The sequence below is a fragment of the Notolepis coatsorum genome (assembly GCF_963971535.1).
Source record: "Notolepis coatsorum genome assembly, chromosome: 7".
NCBI lineage: Eukaryota > Metazoa > Chordata > Actinopteri > Aulopiformes > Paralepididae > Notolepis > Notolepis coatsorum.
This window is the reverse complement of record NC_140171.1, coordinates 76,363,179-76,383,551: the sequence shown is the minus strand read 5'-3', so window position 1 is coordinate 76,383,551 and position 20,373 is coordinate 76,363,179. Positions and strand designations below refer to the sequence as shown.

At 43.0% G+C, this 20,373-nt stretch overlaps 1 protein-coding gene across 2 annotated transcripts in view; it reads left to right on the top strand.

The window, feature by feature from the left end:
* Positions 1 to 20,373, top strand: part of arhgap10 (Rho GTPase activating protein 10) — a 282,472-nt gene that overhangs the window by 249,913 nt on the left and 12,186 nt on the right. The gene's annotated exons all lie outside the window — the stretch shown is intronic.

Here is a 20,373-nt window from a genome sequence, read left to right as displayed (position 1 = left end):
TCGCAGACCACTATACCAAGAGGTGAATTCACTTCTAAGTAATGATCTGGATGCCTTTTAAAGGGAGTGAGTTTACTTGCAGTACCGCTACGTGCCACAGTCACTTCACAACACATGAAGTCCATCGTGACTGTGGATATACTCACGGACCTCCGTTACATATATATAAAAAAATATATATATGAGATTTTCTCCTTCTGCAGGAATCAATTAGTTTCCACATTAGAGCAAACCTCACACATAGCACTTCTTATCAGGATTGATCTCATATTAGGTCCTTATATTTGCTTTTCCCAATTTTGATTTATTTAACTTAACTGATTTTCAATGTTAAATCATGCAAATTACTTAATTTTTGGAGAGACTCAGCACCATGCAAAAATATGCTCACTTGTGGCCACTTTCTGTGTTGAAATTGATCTGAGGTCCCGTTCCCCTGGCCAGGTTGCGGCGGACAAATGGAGTCAAAATAAACACAGTAATTGATACAATAACAAATGCCAGAGTCAGGTTTTGCAAAACAGAACAAAATTATCATCAGTTACACATTTTATTTACTGATCTGTGAGACACGTTACTCCTTGACACAACCTAATCAACCCCATAATATTTGTTACCCCTCTCTCTCTGTAATTGGCTGTGTCCAGCTATAGTGAACCAAGCCCCCATGGTTCTACTTGTTCTTCAACAGAGTAAATGACAGGAAAGAGAAGTCAGATTGTCTGGCCCCCAGTAAAGTTGTCTTGACATAAAAGTGGACAAATGTCCCATCAGGCCCACAGAGGACATTTGAATATATACAATTCTTATTATTAGATAACAGATCTATCTATCTTTATTGTTTATGAACATGTGTCTTAACACATTGTGCGCCAACAACGAGTATACTCGTTATTGCCTGCCAATCGTTGTGCGCCAATAACGAGTAAACTAGTTTTTGGGATCGATATTTAATTTTTTCGCCATGGCATTCATAATTCATCCAGCCTCCCTCCGGGACGCAGCTGGACCCTGTCTGATATTGCAACGCCTCAATACCACCGCCTGGTGGATTTCGGGCGAGTTACACTCCACGCCAAACTGGAAGTGGCGCTCGGTGCATCGGGGGAAATCCTCCGGCAGAAATATATTGTAACGTGGGTCTAGATACACACTCGAGTGCATTGGATCGCTTTCGAAACGCAAGAATCAATATGATTTCGGCGTTTATTGCGTCATACAAACGGAAAATGGATCTAGCAGATCGACATCGAATAATTGGAATTTTTTTCCTCCAGACTCATCGACGACAGGTAAGAGGAATCTAATGTTATTTTCAGCTCGATTGTCAGCTCGATTGTCCATTTATTTCACTGCAATCAGTCTGATCAACGTATCAACCCATACTAAAAAAAGCCGTTACTGACAATCAAGGAATTATAAATGCCCCCCCCCCCCCTTTCCTTCACGCATGATGAAGCATAATGTATACCGATCATATACATTTGAATTTTAGGAACAAAACAATGTATAGGAACAAAACGCCAATCGATAATGTATCATATGCGTATCATATCAACTCGCGTTTTAGGAATTACTGCTCTACACTCTATAGCAGGGGTAGGCAACCCTAGGCACGCGTGCCTGCATAGGCATGCAGGGGCATTTTCATAGGCACAGGGGGCAGCATTAAAATTTAAAAAAATATATATATATTATATTTTTATTTATTTATTTTTTTGCTTTGAAATATTATAGTGAACTATTTTGCACTGTTGTCGCATTTATCTTGTTGAAATCCTCCCACAGATTCTTTTTACTACCACATATTTAATTGAGACCCTTTATTTGTTTATTATTTCAATTTAGCTGGAAATACATTGCTACATCATTCAGTAACATTTGCAGAGCCTTATAACAAAAACATTATTACAGTCACCATTGTGACCAGTGGGATTAATCAACAAATTGTATTGTTTATTTTTCTATTTCATTGAACATTGCACATGTTAAAAGCAATTTTTTTACTCAAATGTGAGTATTACCAAGTCAACTTGTGTTCTTAAAACAATGACAATAAACATAGTTTTATTAGGTTGAAATAATGTGGTTGTGTACTTATTTTTCTGTTAACTTATTATGGATTGAAAACCTTAATGCACAGTAACTGAACTCAATATTTTTAAGTTCTGGTAACTTATTATTTATTTATTTTTTACAGTGTAGTCTTGCGATCAATCAAAACTTATTTACACGATATACCTCACATTCACCCTCCATTCACATCCTGGTGTTCTCCTGGTGTTCTCCATTAGGCCTGTAGGTGGAGCTATGACAGCACATGTACAGTACACACACCGATGGTGTGTGATGTGTCCAAAAATGAATGGGCAAATGTGAGTGAAATGGTCGCACTGTATGCAGCTGTTTGTCTGCATTACATCCCCCCCCCAACTCAGATTTAGGGTTGATACAACCATCATAATAATATTGTTAATAATAACAATAACAACAATGATGTAATAATGTAAAAATTATCATTAAAAAGACCTGATTATGAGAAGAAAAAAATTACGATGCATGGAATATTGTTGAGGCACACTAGTTACAACTATATTTCAAACAGGCACTCCATGTCAAAAAGGTTGCTGACCCCTGTAGGGAGACTACAGCTACAGCAAACCCAATAGCATTGATTAGGGAGACTACAGCTACAGCAGGCACAGACCCAATAGCATTGATTAGGGAGGCTACAGCAGGCACATACCCAATAGCATTGATTAGGGAGACTACAGCTACAGGACACACACACACACACACACACACACACACACTGCACTGTGCACATAATAAACAAACATGAGGCCACAGTGGACCAGAGCACAAGTGGCGGCCTCGGCGGACCAGAACAAACCGCAGCAGCTATTTAACATGATACAAAATAATGCAAAAAAATACGCACAATTTCCTACCTTATTTGTACATCAAGTCCATCCTCGGATCCTTCTTTGTGAATTCTGCGATGACTTTGTCATAAAAGCTGTCGGATGTCTTTATTCTGTGCAGCATTCTTCTTTCAATCGACATCATTGCCAGGCCAGTCAAACACCGTTGTCCGACAACAAGTTTGGGAGTTGGACGTCCTCTTGCAATAATAATCCTCTTCTCTTCAAAAGTCATAATTGCATGCTTGAGCAGCGCTTTCCACTCTGTTGTGAAAGGATCTCTCGCTGCGACTTCTCTCACCCGTGGCTGTGAGAGAAGCATCCATTTTCGGGACTGTCCGACAGGTGGTCACCAAAGCGATTCAACACAACAGCATTGCCATGGTGTTCTTTGATTGGTTATCAATGGTGTCAAAACTGTCAATCATTCGAGCCTGATTCAAATGAATGAGTGAGAAGATTTTTCACTGGGCGAGCATTAAAACAATTACTGTCCAATCAACAACGTATAAAGGTGCTATTTCGCTTCCATTCACTTGGGTTAGTGAAACATAAGAGTATTCTGTTTCACTAGCCAATGTAAGTGATTGCAAGCTATGTGTGTCACTTAAAAAAAACGTTTGTTTGATTCACAGAGGAAAATAGTCATTCTAATGAAATGTTGGCATCTAAAAAAATATGTTTTATGTAATATGTGTGTTGTGTTTTTTGTTTGTCTGTTTCTTAGTGAAGCACTGCTTCACCTGTAATCATAGAAGCCTCCTCTGGTGTCTACCCTTAACACTTTGAGTGCCAACGACGGGAAATCTCGTTAGTTCATGCCAACCGTTGAGTGCCAATGACGAGAGATCTCGTTATTAATCGTTATTTTTTTTAATAGCGATTTCCATTCATATTTCATCAATCTAGCCTCACGTTACCACTGTGACTGGCTTTGAGCTCGAACAGGGAAAATACTGCCCCCTATCGTCTCTCCGGATGGTATTGCACCCATTGGAATGGAGTCAATGAAAAACGCATGAAGAAAAAAAATCCGGCTTCCACATTTTACTTCTCAGGCATGTAACCCGAGCCGATCGGATTCATTGTGGACCATCAGAACAGCGTGGAATCGGTGTTTTCGACCACCCAGCGTTGGATCAATAAACACGATCGATATTTGGAATGGCGATCAGGAATTGGAATAATCTTTTTGGAGAACATCTGATCTGAGGTAAGGAATCTATTTTACCAGTCTTGGGATAATCAGAGCTATTTTCACAGATATATCAACGTGTCCCGTATGTGTGTGTGTGTGTGCAATCAGGAAATAAGATAATAGATTTTTCAGCCCGCTTCTATAGCGTCCATAAGTACACATATACTATCGATAATCTAGCGTTTATTTGAAAACGATTAATAAATAGGCCGGAAAATTACAACGTGTTTTGTGTATTCCACTAAAGGGCGATTATCACAGAATCTAAATTTATTTCTGAAACTTTCAAAAAACGAGCGTTTTTCAAAATGGTATAAAACGGAAATGAACCGATTAAAAAAAAAAAAAACAATCCGTTTCGACAATGTTGACTGCTAACAAGTCATTGATAAGCAACGGTCATATTAGACACATAATTTAAGATATAGTTTATGCCTTTCACAAATGTGAGCGATCTGTCATTGAATAAACCATTGGCACGCAACAGGGTTTATAGGCACTGCATGGCTGGCACGGAAAGTGTTAATAAAACCTGTTTGTTCCTCCGATATTATTCCCGGGAGCACCCTCTCCAAGCGAGAGGCCAATAATTTTGCCAGCACCTTTACATCGACATCGAGGAGAGACGGGAGTCTAAATTAACCACAGGAGGACGGATCCTTGTCCTTTTTCAGAAGCAAGATTATAGATGCTTGGGTTAAAGTGGGAGGTAAATAACCACCCTTAACTCATTGACTGCCATGCTGTTTTTCCATCTGTACTCCCTGGAGCCACCGTTTTTGACCATTTTCATGATGTTTGCAGACCCATTGTATATTCTATATTATAGCTATGGAGACAATAGTATGGCTCATTTGAAAGGCAATATTTATACTCCAACAGGGAACAAACCGTTTATTTCTACATACCTTCGTTCCTGCGCAATCCCAGGCTAAAACCCCTCCCGTTTCAAAATAATCCAGTCTCGTTTCCTGTGCAGTATGCGCATTTCATGCGGGTTGCTCGCCTGACACCTAAATTATTTCCAGGTCAAAGGTAAACATGACCATACATAGAATGGTTCTATTCACAAAGCCACCATGGGGGGGGGGGGGGGGGGGGGGTCCCTCGTGGACTCGTTTTCTGATGCTGGGATCATTACAAAGGCATGTTTTATGATGGGGTTCGGTAAAATAGACGTTACCTTTGTCAGCAGGTCCACCAAAACCCTGTCCACTCTTGCTCCGAAGTCTCTGAGTCAGAACAGGAACAATAAATAACGTTAGTTGGCTCTGGCAGCGCCCAACAGATAACGTTAACATTACATCCAAACAGCCTGTTTGAAAATACTAGAATCCAACATAGTCTGGTGAAAACGCACCTTATGTTATGGATGGATCGTCACCATTTGTCCTCTTCATAATAATCTCCAATAGTTTGCTCGATCGCCTAGAGTCTAGGCGATCGCCATTGCCGAACGTTATAGATGGCTCTAGTCTGGGGTGCTCTCAACTCTGTTGTCGGCGACGGATAATGTTACATGCTCGGCCGGTTTGACTATAGTATTTTTATTATTTACCAGAAGTGCTGAGTCCAATGTAGTCTGGTGAAAACGCACCTTATCATCCATACGTGTGATCGTTTTGTCCTCTTCCTAATAATCTCCAATAGTTCGCTCGCCATTGCATAGGCAGTTCGCAGGCTAGTGGCTACTACTCTGGCCAACCCCCCCCCCCCCCCCCCCCCACAGTAAACTAGCCCAGTTCAAAAGGTAGGCGATACTGCCACCTATCGGGATTGCATCGTCATTTCAATTCGAATTCACTCAGAGGTACCAGGATCACACAACAAGGTCCGGCTGACTGTTTAGTATAATAATAATAAAAAAATTCATATAAAAAAAAATTGGTATACTCGTTTTGGCATTCAATGAGTTAAGTGACTCCTCATACATATACCTTAGGTCTTTATTGGCATTGGTATAATTTTGACCATGCTGTCTGTAATTACTATAACTAATTGAATCTCTACTTTTGTCATTAGATTAAATATTTGGACACAATAGTTTGCTACCCTAACTTTCCCCCTCTGCCTGTATGTTATCCTCCTCCCTTCTCCCTCCTTTCCCGCTCTCCCATTCCTCCTTTTCTCTCTCCCCCTCTCAGTCCTTGAGCCTTTTTTGTTATTTCCAACCCGCGGCTCGCCTTGAATGCTGATGCGCAAGGTAATAATATTGGGTTATGCTGCAGATGGTAGGCTCTCTGCTGTGTCATGTCTACCGAATCACCTTGAAATACACGTTCTGTCTCATCCACTCGCTTCCCCCTCTGTCTCCCCATCACTCCAAGAGAGCTGTAGAACAAAAGTGGATCAGGCACGAGTTTAGAAAGGAGAAAAGATGGTTCTTATCTCTGTCTCTCATTCTCTCTGTCTCTCACTTTGACATGAGGATGTGGGTCTTGTTTGTGTACATGCATGTGGGGAGTTTTGGCTCAAAGTCAAACAGACAATGCTCTTGGTTACTTACAATATCGGCCTCCTTCTATCCTTCTCTCTCTTTTTTTCTTCTCTTTTTTGCGTTTTCCTGCATTTGTGGCATGGGGTGCTGGAGGGATAGAAGGAGCGACCAGGGAGGAGGTTGTAAATCTCCACCTCTTATTTGTTTGTGAGACAGGTGGCCGCGCGACGGCCGTGTAAATGGTTTTGACGTTGGGGGAGATATTCATCTTGTTTTTCCCTCATAGCCGTGGCCTCTGTCCCTTTATGAAGACTTGTGCCATATGTCACAGGGTGTCACCCTGGCTTTGTTCAGCCATAAATCTTGGCAGGCGTGGTGTGGTGGAGACCTGTTAGCACAGCGGCTCTCTGGTCCTGGAGCCAGGCCAAGACCTGGTGGGAGGGATGGACGGTCAGCTAGAATATCTCACCGACTGACCGCTCTCAAAAACAAAATGCGTGATCTGCAAATCTGCTGCATGCTCAACATTGCATCGGGAATCCGTCCGGCTGTACCGCCAGGCTGCTGAGTAATTTGCCTGGTCGTACACAAACGCAAGCTAACGTGTGTCTCTCTCTCTCTCTCTCTCTCTCTAGGCGGGGGCGAGATTTTTCATCTCTGCCAGCTTCAATGTCCTGCCTCATTTATCCGCTTCTCTCCAAATTCAGTGGCTGCTTCTCCCTGTGGCGCTCTAGCCTTAAGTCCTGCCCAGTAAGGCTGCATTTTCTTTTCTTATTTTCTTCTTCCTTTCTCTCTCCTCCTCCTCCTCCTCCTCCTCCTCCTCCTCCTCCTCCTCCTCCTCACCTCCATCTCTCTCTCACTGGTGGACAGCTGTGGGTCATAAAACGCTGGATCCAACTTGCTTCCTGCCCACCCAAACCGGCGCTGGCTGGCTGGTTTGGCTGTGGACTTTATCCCACCATTAACTACCCTTCTTTATCTCATGGTATCTGTGTTGACAGCTGAGGAAGAGGATGAGGTGGTCGTGGTACCGGTATCTTCTTTTAGTTTCGTTATTTTCACTATAGTTTACAATAATATGAATATCTTTTTTTTTAAAGAGTTATTTTTTTGCATTTATTGCTTTTCTGGTCAGACATGACCGACAGATGAGGAGAGGATGAACGGGAGAAGAGGCGGGGAAGACATGCGACAAATGTCACCGGGAGTGGGAAGCGAACCCGGGACGGCCGCATAGGTGTGCAATGCACTACGAGGGCGCCCATAATATGAATATCTTAACTCAATCAGCGCCAGATCCGAGGATAGTCGGGTTAACTCGCCAACCGTTCAGCGCTATACCTGAGTATAGTCAGGTTTTCATCGTTATTTCTTTTATTCAATATTTTTATTAATTTCTCTCACACAGACATCGGGGTTACCATAGGGAATCACTCTGAGATCGCTAGAGTGAAATACCGGCCGCATCCTGGTAGGTGGCAGAGCACCCAAAATCATTACATTCTGTAGAAGGACTTCTTGCCAAATCTGGTGCACCCATCTCCTTGTTTATTGTGTGTTCCTTGTGTGGGGGGGCTCGATGTGGCTTCTGCTGTGTCCCGGGGGTCCCGGTGTCATCTTGGACTGTCCCAATCCTACGTGTCTTCTCATTTGGCCGCTGTTGTGTCTGTCTGCTTGAGTGTTTGGAGTCGTGTCTCCTTTGGCATGGCTGCGGGTCCTGGGGCGCGTGGCCTGTCATTCCTCTGTGGAGTTTGGTGGTGGGGGCGTGGGATTTGCTGGTTTTCCGGGGGCACCGGGACCGGGGGAGATGGAGCGGCCCACAGGGGTGGGTTTCCCGTCGCCGTGCATGGCAGTGTGAGTGGCGCGTGGGCTGTTTGTGTTTTCCTTCGGTCACATGCTTTATCGGGGGGGGGGGTGTCTTGGATGGGGATTGATGTGGGGTGTTTGTGGGACTGACTGTTCCGGGGGGGATCACATGCCTTGCGACATTGTACTATTGTACTTATTTTATGCCTATTCTTAAGTCTGCATGTTTACATTGCACTACTTGTATAGTATTTTATACCTATTCTTATGTCTGCAATTTATGCATTGTTTTTTATTCTGATTTTATGCCTATGTTCATTTTATACGAATTGCTGTGGGGCACTCTGGACTGTGGTCCATGTGTGAAAAGTACTATATAGATAGTTATTATTAATATGTATTATTGTTATATTATAGAAATGTGTGCATTGAAATGTCTGTAAAGTCTCTACGACATTGACAATGAGGGTGACCTAGGGATGGGCGATTAATCGATTTTATCGATTAATTCGAATGAATGATTTAGGACGTTTTTTTTTTATTAATTTTTTTTTAAACATTTAAAAAAAAAAATTGATAGTCACCTTTTATTTTACAAAAATGTATGTTTGGTGAAAGTTAGATTTGCACTTTATTAATCCCAATAGGGAAATACATTTTTATGATCAAGAGGCACCTTTTATTTGTTTTAAGTGAAGTTTGGTGAAAAAGCAAGTTATTGCACTATTAATCCCAATAGGGACATTCATCTTTGTTTGATCAAGAGTAACCTTTTATATATATATTATTATATATATATATTATAAGTGAAGATTGGTGAAAGTTAGGTTTGCACTTCAATCCCAATAGGGAAATTCATCTTGGTTTGATAATTGTTTGTGTCACATAAAAACTCGTAAATCGGATGTGGTCTGAGATTTTAGGCCATATCGCCCAGCCCTAGGGTGACCTCAATTGTCTTTTCGAGAATAAACAAAGGTTTGAATTGGATATACATGTGTGTGTATTGCGCTGGCAAATCTGTGCACAAAGGACACCCAGAGCTAAACACGACATAGACCACAAGTCCCATCTACTGTATGACACTATGTGTCTATATGTCTTTTTTTAATGGTGGTTGTTTGATACATGATGTTGTGCAGGCCATACGAGTCAGATAGCGACCGATGTATATGGCGGAATAACCATGGTGATGAACATGCCCAGAACATTTCCTGCTGTAGAGTGTTTCAGGATTGTGTTTGTACGCGTTGAGTCTAATGTACGGTGTGCTTTGCACACAGATTCTGGTTTACTATATTTAATCATGTTTACAGATGAAGCTTAGCCCCCATGATGGAAAAACAACAGGATGAACAATTCAAAAGCTGGATACTATTTTTGTCAGGAGAGAAAACCGCAAATGATTTCCCTCAGTTTGGCTTAGCAGTAATTGTGAAAGCAATTTTTTGGATGAATCCATTTTCCCTCTCTGGTTCATTTAACTAGTTTCTAGGGCAATCATGTGGCATTCAGTGACCCCCCCCCCCTCTCTCAACGGTTTATCCTGTAATCATTTAGATATCTATTTACTTGACAGATTTTCACAGATCTGGCTAATCTCCTAGTACCAACCACAATAAGCACTTGCCTGAGCATTTGGATTTAGCTTTTGAGCGCGCCTGCCTGCTTTGCACGTGTGTTTACGCATGCTGTTTTGTTTTCCTGTGTTGAGTGGGTGCCCCTGCAGGTGGTTGAAGCGTAGGGGCTGTCTGGCTGTGGCCCAGGTGGACTGTGCCTGAGCCCAGGTTAATGAGTGGATTTGCTGCACTGCAGCGTGCCGTACCCCCATGCTGATGTGGAGCAGCTGAGCACCACAGTGGCCTCTCACTGCTGCAGAGCCATAAATCACCCACAGCAGCCCCAGCCAGGCCCAAACCTGAGCAGCTAGCACTGGGGATGGACAGACGCATTGAGAGGGAGGGGGGGGGGGGGGGGGGGGTGATTAGATGTGGAGGAAGGGAAAGTAAGGTGGACAGAACTAGGAGTTCAACTGTACCTATATGTACGTCCACAGATGAACTCCCGCCAAGCCCCCACCCTCCTGCACCAGACCTCCACCATGTGCATGTTGTCCCCCACCACCAGGCAGCACCCTGCCACCTTGTCTCCCCAGTGCCCCCGGCCCCCTCCCCAGCTGTTCCCTGGAATTGCCTTTATTAGTGTCTCTATGGGAGCGGCAGCTAGCAGCAATTAGCTCACTATGCGCTGTATCAGCGCTGTGCCTGGGGCTGGCATGGACCACAGAGGGATACCTGGCTCCTCTCTGCTACACTCTCTGCCCTCAGCAGGACCCCACTTTACCTCCTCATGGAATAGCAGGACTAACTTAGAAGCCTCTTGCCGATGACGGCGGCCTTGGGAGGGCAACATTTCATGTGGCACCAATGCGACTGTTTACCTTGGAAAATAATAATAATAACTGAAGTCTTTATTCAGCATGCAGTGACGCACACATGCGATGGGTGGCACACACACAAGAACACACACACATGCAATTTTTGTTGGGTCGCCGATGCAATTGAGTCTCTGCACTTGACCCATCCTGTCGTCCTTCCCCCCAAGGGCAGCCGGAAGCAGATAGGGGCTGCGGCGTGGGGCCGCACCCCGGGGACCAGTCCAAGTGCTCCTGTCCGTCTTCGTCAGGGACACGACAGCGTTAGCGATCTGTTGTGCATGTTTTTCCATTGGGTTTTTATCTTAGCAGGGGGAGGGAACCCTTGCGAGCACAGGGAGAACATGCAAACTCCACACAGAAAGGCTTGGGAGATACCCCACCTGGGTACCTGGCAATGCGGAAACCTAGTCCCCAAGCGGGAATCAAACCCTGGACCTTCTAGCTGTGAGGCGGCAGTGTTAACCACTACACCACCGTGCCGGATAACGTGACGGTTACACAGTAGTGGCCATACACCGACGTGCAGTAACAAAGACAGCGATACCGCAGTATGGGAAATGAAAAGGGAAACCGCTCGGTCTGTGTTTTGCCCTGTTACCATCAGTAGGTGTGTGCCAGGTGTGTGTGAAACGTGTGTTTAAACACTGGCCTCTGAACCAGACCATGTATGAATATTCCTCCTAGTGTTTCAGGCGTGATGTTTTATTCATCATGTCAGGCAGGTTGTAGCTTCTCTGGTCAGAACTGTTATTCTCTCTAGAGTTTTTTCTTTCTCCCAAGCTTATTTCCTGTCACTGCATTGATCGTAGGACTGGTAGAGAGACGCTGTTAGGAGTCTGGCCTGCATGCTCTCGTCTAGACAGGAACACAGGCTAGGGTCAAGAAGTTTGTCAAACAAACAAGATGGAATACATGTCGGCCTGTCGAGCCCTTTATAAATGACGGTTATTATAGTACAGTTGCTGTAGAGGTTTACAGACTTTGAAGGATGTTGATATTTGTTCACTTGTTTTATATAATGTGTGTGTGTGTGTGTGTGTGTGTGTGTGTGTGTGTGTGTGTGTGTGTGTGTGTGTGTGTGTGTGTGTGTGTGTGTGTGTGTGTGTAAGTGTGTGTGTGTCTGCGTGTGTATGCGCACGCTTGCAAGTAGATAGGGCTGAGCCCGAACGTTCGAACCTTTGTTCATTACGTTGGCATTCGAATTCTAAATCAACATTAAAATTAAAAAAAAATTATGTTGTATTGTATTTTTATATTTTTTTCTATTCATTCTGTTTAAACCAATGGGGTTTTTCTTCACAGTTGCAGATAAAGATTAGGCTACACTAATATTATAGTATTAAAAACTGATGAGTTATATTCAATAAAGAAAGTTGATTTAATTGATTTAGTTGGGCTGGGTCTGGAAAGTTGATTTAATAAAAAGAAAAGACTAATTTAATCAGATTAATCACTTTATTCAAATTGAGGATTTAGTTTGAGGATATTTATAAAAATAATAATAATACCGGTAATAATAATTATAAAAAAAAGAAAAAATTTAAAAAAGAAATTTTATATATATTTTTTTAATTAAAAACGAAGGTTTGAACGTCCGTTCAAAAAAACCCTGACGAAGTTCGAATCCCAAAAACAGGCTTTGGGGACAGCCTTACAAGTAGATGGATAGATGGATAGAAGATATTCCTTTATTGATCCCCTTTGGGAAATTTGGGTGTAATAGCAGTATGGGGGAGGTACAGGTATGAAATACATAAATATAGGCAATATAATAAAATTATCTAAATATAAAAATATGACACAACTAAACAGTATACACAAGGTCTGTACCCTAACTGGTTAGTAGTCGGACACACGTAGTGGTCAGATATTCCTAATACTTCTTGAGTTCTACAGCTGTTAGTTCTCCAGCTGCTGGCAGCAGTCCATGCCCACGGTTGTGGAGCCTGATGGCTGCTGGCACAAAGGACTGGCCGAGATGGTTAGTGGAATGTCGGGGGGTATGAGTCTGTGGCTGAACGTGCTCCTCATCTTGGCTACGGGGTGGGAGGGGTTCTCCAGGATAGTGGCTAGCTTCCTTCTCATCCTCTCTGCCACCACCTCTAGTTAGACCAGCTTAACTCCCACCATGGAGCTAGCCTTCCTCACCAGTTTGTTGGTGTCCCTTGAGTTGATGTTGCCCCCCCACTGCCCCAGCATACAATGGTAAAAAAGAGGACGCTGGTGTTAGATAATCGGGTTCTCAGCCAGTATTCTCTCTCTGTTGTCCCGTGAAGTCTGCGTTGTGTTTGTCTCTTACTCATTGTACTGGCTGGTACACTCCATCTCCCCGGTAATGCATCCGACTCAGAAGAAAACGACACACTGGAAACGTGATACCTTTCCTTCAAACGTTATGTTTATTCCATAAACATATCATCACGATGGAAAACAGTTCTGAAAGGTCTTTGAACGGTCTATTGAATTCCTTAATTCTACCGTTCTCTCCTGCTATCAGTTCGATGGTGGTTGAGGCCTAGTGGTTAGCCAAAAGCCTTCCCTGTTAGCTGAAGCTAGCGATCTCGTGGCATTCCCCCACCCTCCGGCTATCGGAGGGTGAAAGAGATCTCTGCTGTCTCTCTCTCAACGTCCCTATGTGTCAGCCTCGCGTCCTAGTCTGACTCAACCCGGAAGAACCCCCAGCTATCAAAGTGTATTTCCCTAGCAACGGCTCTCTCTCTCTCTCTCTCTCTCTCTCTCACTCACTCACTCACTCACTCACTCACTCACTCACTCACTCACTCACTCACTCACTCACTCACTCACTCACTCACTCACTCACTCACTCACTCACTCACTCACTCACTCACTCACTCACTCACTCACTCACTCACTCACTCACTATAGCAACAGTGGTGACACATCTGACCCAAATATTCCCCTACCAGCGGCCTGCTCTCGATGGTGACCTTGGCTGCTATCACTCACACACCCTGCTCTGTGGCTCTCCCACCGCCTAGCTGAGTGAAGACACACACCGGTTGTCTCCTCTTTAAGATCTATAGATCTGTCAGAGTAGATGTCTGCTGTCATCTACAGATATTTACATTATATACACATATGAAAAACAAGTGCTTCTATCACTGGCTACTACAGACAGGTAAAACGACTACAGCAGTGTATTGCACACATTGAAGGACCTGTGTCTCAGGAAGAACAACCTGCTCTATCCCTTCCTGTAGAGGGCCTCTGTGTTGTACGACCAGTCTAATTTGTCGTTCAGGTGTACTCTAAGGAACTTGTATGTCTCCACAATCTCCACCTCATCCCCTTGGATGGTGATGGGGGTTTTGGGGGGGGGGCTCTTCTTGCCTCTCCGGTAGTCTACCACCAGCTCCTTGGTCTTGCTGATGTTGAGTTGGAGGTGGTTGCTGTTGCTCCACCCTACAAAGCTCTCCACCAGGGCTCTGTACTCGTCCTCATTGTCGTCATTGATGTAACTTACAATGGAGGAGAACTTCTGCAGGTGGCACCCACTCGACTTATGGCATAAGTTGGAGGTGTAGAGGTGAACAGGAAGGGTGACAGCTAGGGCTGACCTCGAATAGTCGACTAATCGATCGAAAGGAGCCGTATCGACTACCAACCTCTTAAGTCTAAAAATAACAGTATAACATATATATATTTTTTTATCATTATTTCCAAAAGCAAAGAAGCCTAGAAGCATGGCTAACGCTAATGGCGCGCATACCGGAGAGGCTAACTGCCAAAGAAAACGGGCACAGAGGCACTGAAAGAGGATTTCACCCATCTAATGAACACACTAGACAAATTTGAAATTTGAAATTTATTAGAAGGATAAACCCCTTGAGATATGCTATCTTGTTTTCGAGGGGGTCCTTAACATAGGATACAAAACATGGCGGCTACGTGGCGTAGTGGGCAAGGCGCTCGCCACGAATGCGGAGACGCTGGGCTCGCCTGTTCGAGCCCAGCGCTCCACATTGCTTTCAGTTTAGCTGGTCGTTCATACTAATACACATTGGTCGTATTAGGGGGTGGGAAACTGATGGGTGGGGATCGGGCGTTGTGGACAGCGACTCCTACAGGTCGGTTGGTGCGCCTGCGCAGTAGAATCAGGAAGTGTCGGGGGCAGCGTGAGCCTCCCACGCGTTACTCCTCGCCACTGAGAGATCGAGCTGCGCAGGTGAAAAGATGCGACTGCTGTTAACTCAAGTACCGGAGGGGACTTGTGCTATGTATGACTTAGTCCACATTGCAGCCGGCTTGTGGGAGGCAAGAAACGGTGTTCGTGACAGGGGAGGGTTGAATTGGATGATACGAAATTGGGATGGGAGGAAAATATAGAAAAGTGGGAGAAAAAGTGCATCAAAAAAAAACATAGGATACAAAACATACAATACATAACAAAACAAAAAACAGGACAACAAATACACTTATACACTGACAGACGCTCTCCCAAGCTTACCCCCACAATCCACACTGATTCCTCCCAAGAGGATCACCAATATATATATGTTCCCTTATAAAACACATACAAAATTATAATTTGATCTGTAAACAACATGTAAGCCCTAACACAGTAAATCAATAACAGGTGCAAGTAGTCTGTAGATGAGTGAACAAAGATATCTTAAATAACCGGTAAGAAGTGAGAGATCTGAGTGAACAAGGCAGTTTGTAAAGCTGGTGCTTTATATTTAAAGTAGGGATGCTCGATATTGGCTTTTTTACCGATACCGATATTGTCCAACTCTTAATTTCCGATACCGATATCAACCGATACCGATATATGCAGGGTTTCCCCCGCCCAAAAAAACGGATAATTTCAGGTAATTAACATTACATATCTCTTGTTGTGGAATTAACACATTATGCATACTTTTGACAATAAATAAAATCTGAATTTGTTCTTACTTGCTTGCTTGGGTAAATAAAGGTTCTAGAAATGTAAAAAATAAATAAAAAATGTTGGATACCGATATTTCCCGATATCACATTTTAATGCCGATATCGGCCGATAATATCGGTAGGCCGATAATATCGGACATCCCTAATTTAAAGGCAAGTCGACCGATAGCTTTGGTGGTTCGAGGTATAGTAAAGAAAGGAAAATCCGTGTGTCTTAAATTATAAGTTGAACTATATGGTGTTAAGAACTGCTTTAGATAGGGGGGATAATTAAAGTAAATACATTTGTAAACAAAAAGCAACCAATGAAAATGTCTTCTGAATTGGGGAGAAAGCCAGTTTAACGACTCAAACATAAGACAGTGATGGGTTCTATAAGGGCACCTCAATATAAATCTGCAAACACTATTATAAGTAACATTTAAAGGACGGATATTTGTTAGTGTGGTGTTTTGATAGACTATGTCTGCGTAATCCACTATTGGAAGTACCAGCTGTATAATGATTATTTTCCTAACCTGAAGAGAAAAACTGTTAATAGAACGATACAGTAATCTCAGGCTACAATTTGTTTTCTTTATCACAGCATCAATATGTGACTTGAAGGTGAGTTGAGAATCAAGCCAAAGACCCAGGTACTTATATTCATTGACATTGTCGAGAGGAGCATCATCTAAAAACTTAATCGACAACTGATTTGATATTTGCACCAGATTTGATCTAGTACCAAACAGCATACTATAAGACTTCTTCTTATTTAATAAAAGTTTGTTAATAGCTAACCATTTCTGGACAGCATCAAAATGAGTCTGTAAAGCATACTGAATTTGTTGAATATCAGACTTAGAGGAATAAATCACTATCGTCAGCGTATAATTGAGTAAGACAGTCAGATGGTATCAGGGTGAGATCATTAACAAATATAGAAAATAATAATGGTCCTAAAGATGAACCTTGAGGAACACCCTTATCCATAATCAAAAAGTCAGACTGTTTACCCTGATATGATACACACTGGCGTCTATGGTGGAGATATGAATTGAACCAAAGTAAAGAATTATTAGAGACGCCAATAGCACACAGTTTGTCAAGAAGAAGATAATGATCAACCAAATCAAAAGCCTTTGTGAGATCTATAAATATTGCACCAGTAACCATGTTATTGTCCATTGCTGAGTGAACATCATTGGTCAACTTCAGAAGGGCTGTAGTTGTGGAATAGTATGGCCTGAAACCCGATTGGCATGGGGATAAAATATGAGATTCATTAACATAATGGGATAATTGAAAGATATTAAGGCATTTTCAGCAAGCTTGGGACAGTTAAATCGTTCTTCTTTGCCATCAATGGTGACACATAATGTGCATGGATAGCGAACAAAGTACTTGATCTTACGTTCGCGGAGCTTGCGTTTGATTGTGGCGAAGCTCTTGTGATGTCTCACCAAGTCTGCGCTGAGGTCTGGGTTGAAGTAGACAAGAGACCCATTGAATTCCACTCTCTTACTCTCTCTGGCAAGTCGAAGGATTTTCACCTTGTCCTGGAAGTAGAGCAACTTCATGATGATGGGCCTAGGAGTGCCACGCTCATTCCGACGATTTGTCGGTGAACGATGGGTTCTTTTGATGATTGGAGAGGTGGGGAAGTTATCCCGACCCAGGAGCGATGGAGTTAATTTGGACATGAACCCAATCACATCGGTGCCTTCGGCAGACTCAGGGATTCCGACGACACGAAGATTCAATTGACGACTCCGATTCTCCAGGTCATCAGTCTTCTCACGTAGGTAAGCGCTGTGTTCCTCTAGAACTTTCACCAAGCAAGTAGATTATCGACATTACTCTCGTTTTTGCCGACTCTCTCCTCAATTAACTCGACTTGACGTCCCAACATCTCCAGGGAGTTTTGAATACTAGTCAAGCCAGCCTGAATTGTATCCACTTTTGAATCAATGTGTCTCAGCGTTTCAGTCTTGCTCTTCTCGATGGCATCCATCAAACTTTGCAGTGAAATAGACATTTTCACGAACAAACTCAAGAAGAAAAAAAACTCCAATGAAACTGAAATGGTTAAACTGGTCAAACTAATTAAAGTGGATCAAATAGCAGTATTATCGGCTACAAACTGCGACAAACAGACGAGCAATTGAGACACGACCTGTCTCACTGCGGCCATCTTGTGTGTGATCATATCAAATATCAAGATGTATCCATCAGTGGACCAATTGCATGCTTTTGCAGAGGACAAGAAACCTTCAGTCGACTCCTTCAGACATTAAGGACCCCCCACAGCCCAAATGTAATGATCCGGGGGGAAAAAAAATATATTATATTATTTATTTATTTTGCATTCGTGGTAGTCGACTACCAGTCGACTATCGGCAAATTTTGGCCAATCAAAGTCGACTATACAAATCCTTAGTCGGGGACAGGCCTAGTGACAGCACAGTTCTTTGGGAGGCACCGGTGTTGCTCACCAGTGCATCTGACTGGCTGCCCGAACGCAGGACCGAACAAAAATCTTTTACACTTTTTTGAATAGTAAAATCGTTTTCTACCATTAGTTAACACTGCATCAGATAAAATAAGATTCATGTACAGAATCCACACTGACATCTCAGTTATTTTCCCTCCAAAAACCAAACGTTCTGCAAGTTCCTCTGCAAGTTCCTGCTGTGGAGGGGAATGTTAGGTGTGTGTATGTGTTAGGGCTGAGCCCAAACGTTCAAACCTTCATTCGTTACGTTGGCATTCGAATTCTAAATCAACATTTGAATTTTTTATTTAAAGGTCTTGCTATTATGTTTTGCTATTCCTTTCACTATTTGGGCAATTTTACACAATTCCTGTGAGTCTATGGAACACATCTGTAAGATAATTTTTTTTAAATGCATTGTTTTGTATTTCTAATCAAATACTCTAAAGCAGCATTTTTCCACTTCAAGATTTCAAGCTGTTTTGGGCTGGGCTCCACCCATAAGCGCTTTGAGTGACAGTCACCCACACAGCGTGATACATACGAGAGAGAGAGAGAGAGAGAGAGAACGAGCGAGCGAGAGAGAGGATAGATCGCTCCGTGCGCGCGTGTGCACTGAGTGAGCGGCTTGAGTTATTGTGTGTAAAATGCAGGTGGATAGAGAGAGAGGGAGAGAAAGAGAGAGAGAGAGAGGGAGAGTCAGGGACAGGGAGACCGCATTATTCCCACTGCTCCATTGTTGAGCGAATTGTTGATTATCTCTGTCGGCACCCGCGCACGTCAACCCGTTTGAGGAAGTGTCAGTATTTCCACTCGCTCTGTTGTTGAGCGAATGGTTGAGTGTGCGCTACAACCATAGAGGGGGCGTTAGTTATGCAGATGAGAATTATTGGATGTCACAGGTACGCGAAATTCAGAATGGCTTAGTTCAGTGGGGGAGGATCTTGTGACATATGAAGTGGACTGATAAGCCAACATGAGAATTAGAGACACAGACCCCATTGATACAACCCCACATTGCTAGTAAACAATGCTAAACACTGGAAAAGGCCATTTATAAGACATGGGAAATAAAAAAAAAATTATAATAAAAAAAAATTAAATACATTTTAATATATTTTTTTATGTTCATTCATTCTGTTTAAACCAATTTTATTAGAACAAGGCTTTGATATCCTCCTGTGTGTGTGTGTGTGTGTGTGTGTGTGTGTGTGTGTGTGTGTGTGTGTGTGTGTGTGTGTGTGTGTGTGTGTGTGTGTGTGTGTGTGTGTGTGTGTGTGTGTGTGTGTGTGTGTGTGTGTGTGTGTGTGTGTGTGTGTGTGTGTGTGTGTGTGTGTGTGTGTGTGTGTGTGTGTGTGTGTGTGTGTGTGGATTGCTGGCCTCATATAATGGCTCCTCTCCAGCCTCCAGAGCAGATTGCTCTTTCCACTCCTCGCTCTCTCTTTACAATCCACCCGCCCTCTGTCACTCTCTCCTCACTTTTCTTTCTCTCTCTCTACCCGTCTCTCCCTCCCTCCCTCCCTCTTTCGTATGGCAGCTTCAGATGGCTCCCCACACTCTCCCGCTGTTCCACTGTTAAACCCCTTGGCTTCCCCCCTCACTGCTATGGTATAAGCTTGATGAAAAGGCCACAGGCTGGGAATAAACCTAGCTCTATAGTTTTTTTGGTTGGTTAAGGCTGATTTCGCTGTTAGGCTGCTTTTTGTGTTCTACTAATTCAGTAGAAACTCTGTAATCTGTAACCCTGTGATCTGTCATCTCCAATTCTCATTATTTCCCGCCATTTTTGTACATCCCTATGAAAGTACATTATGGGAATGCACTTGCCGTCTTCAGACAAGAAGATAGATACCAATTTCCTATCTGTGCGTTCAGTAGAAATCGATCCAGCTGCAAGCTAGCCTAGCTTAGCACAAATGAATGGGAGCAGACACACACCAGCTAGCCTTACTGTTGGCCAAAAACACCTCTCCCGGAGTTTTAAAGGGGAGATGTTGAATAGCGATATAAACAGTCATAGCATCAAATTAGTATTTAGATAAACCACAGAAAAAATCAAGTTATAAAAATAAGCCGTTTCTAAGAAAAAACTATTTGTTATGTCCCTTTTGTGTAGAATTTATCAACCAGTGTGCCGCCATGTTTGTTCACGTTAAATGCTGACGTCACGGAGATGGTGCCACC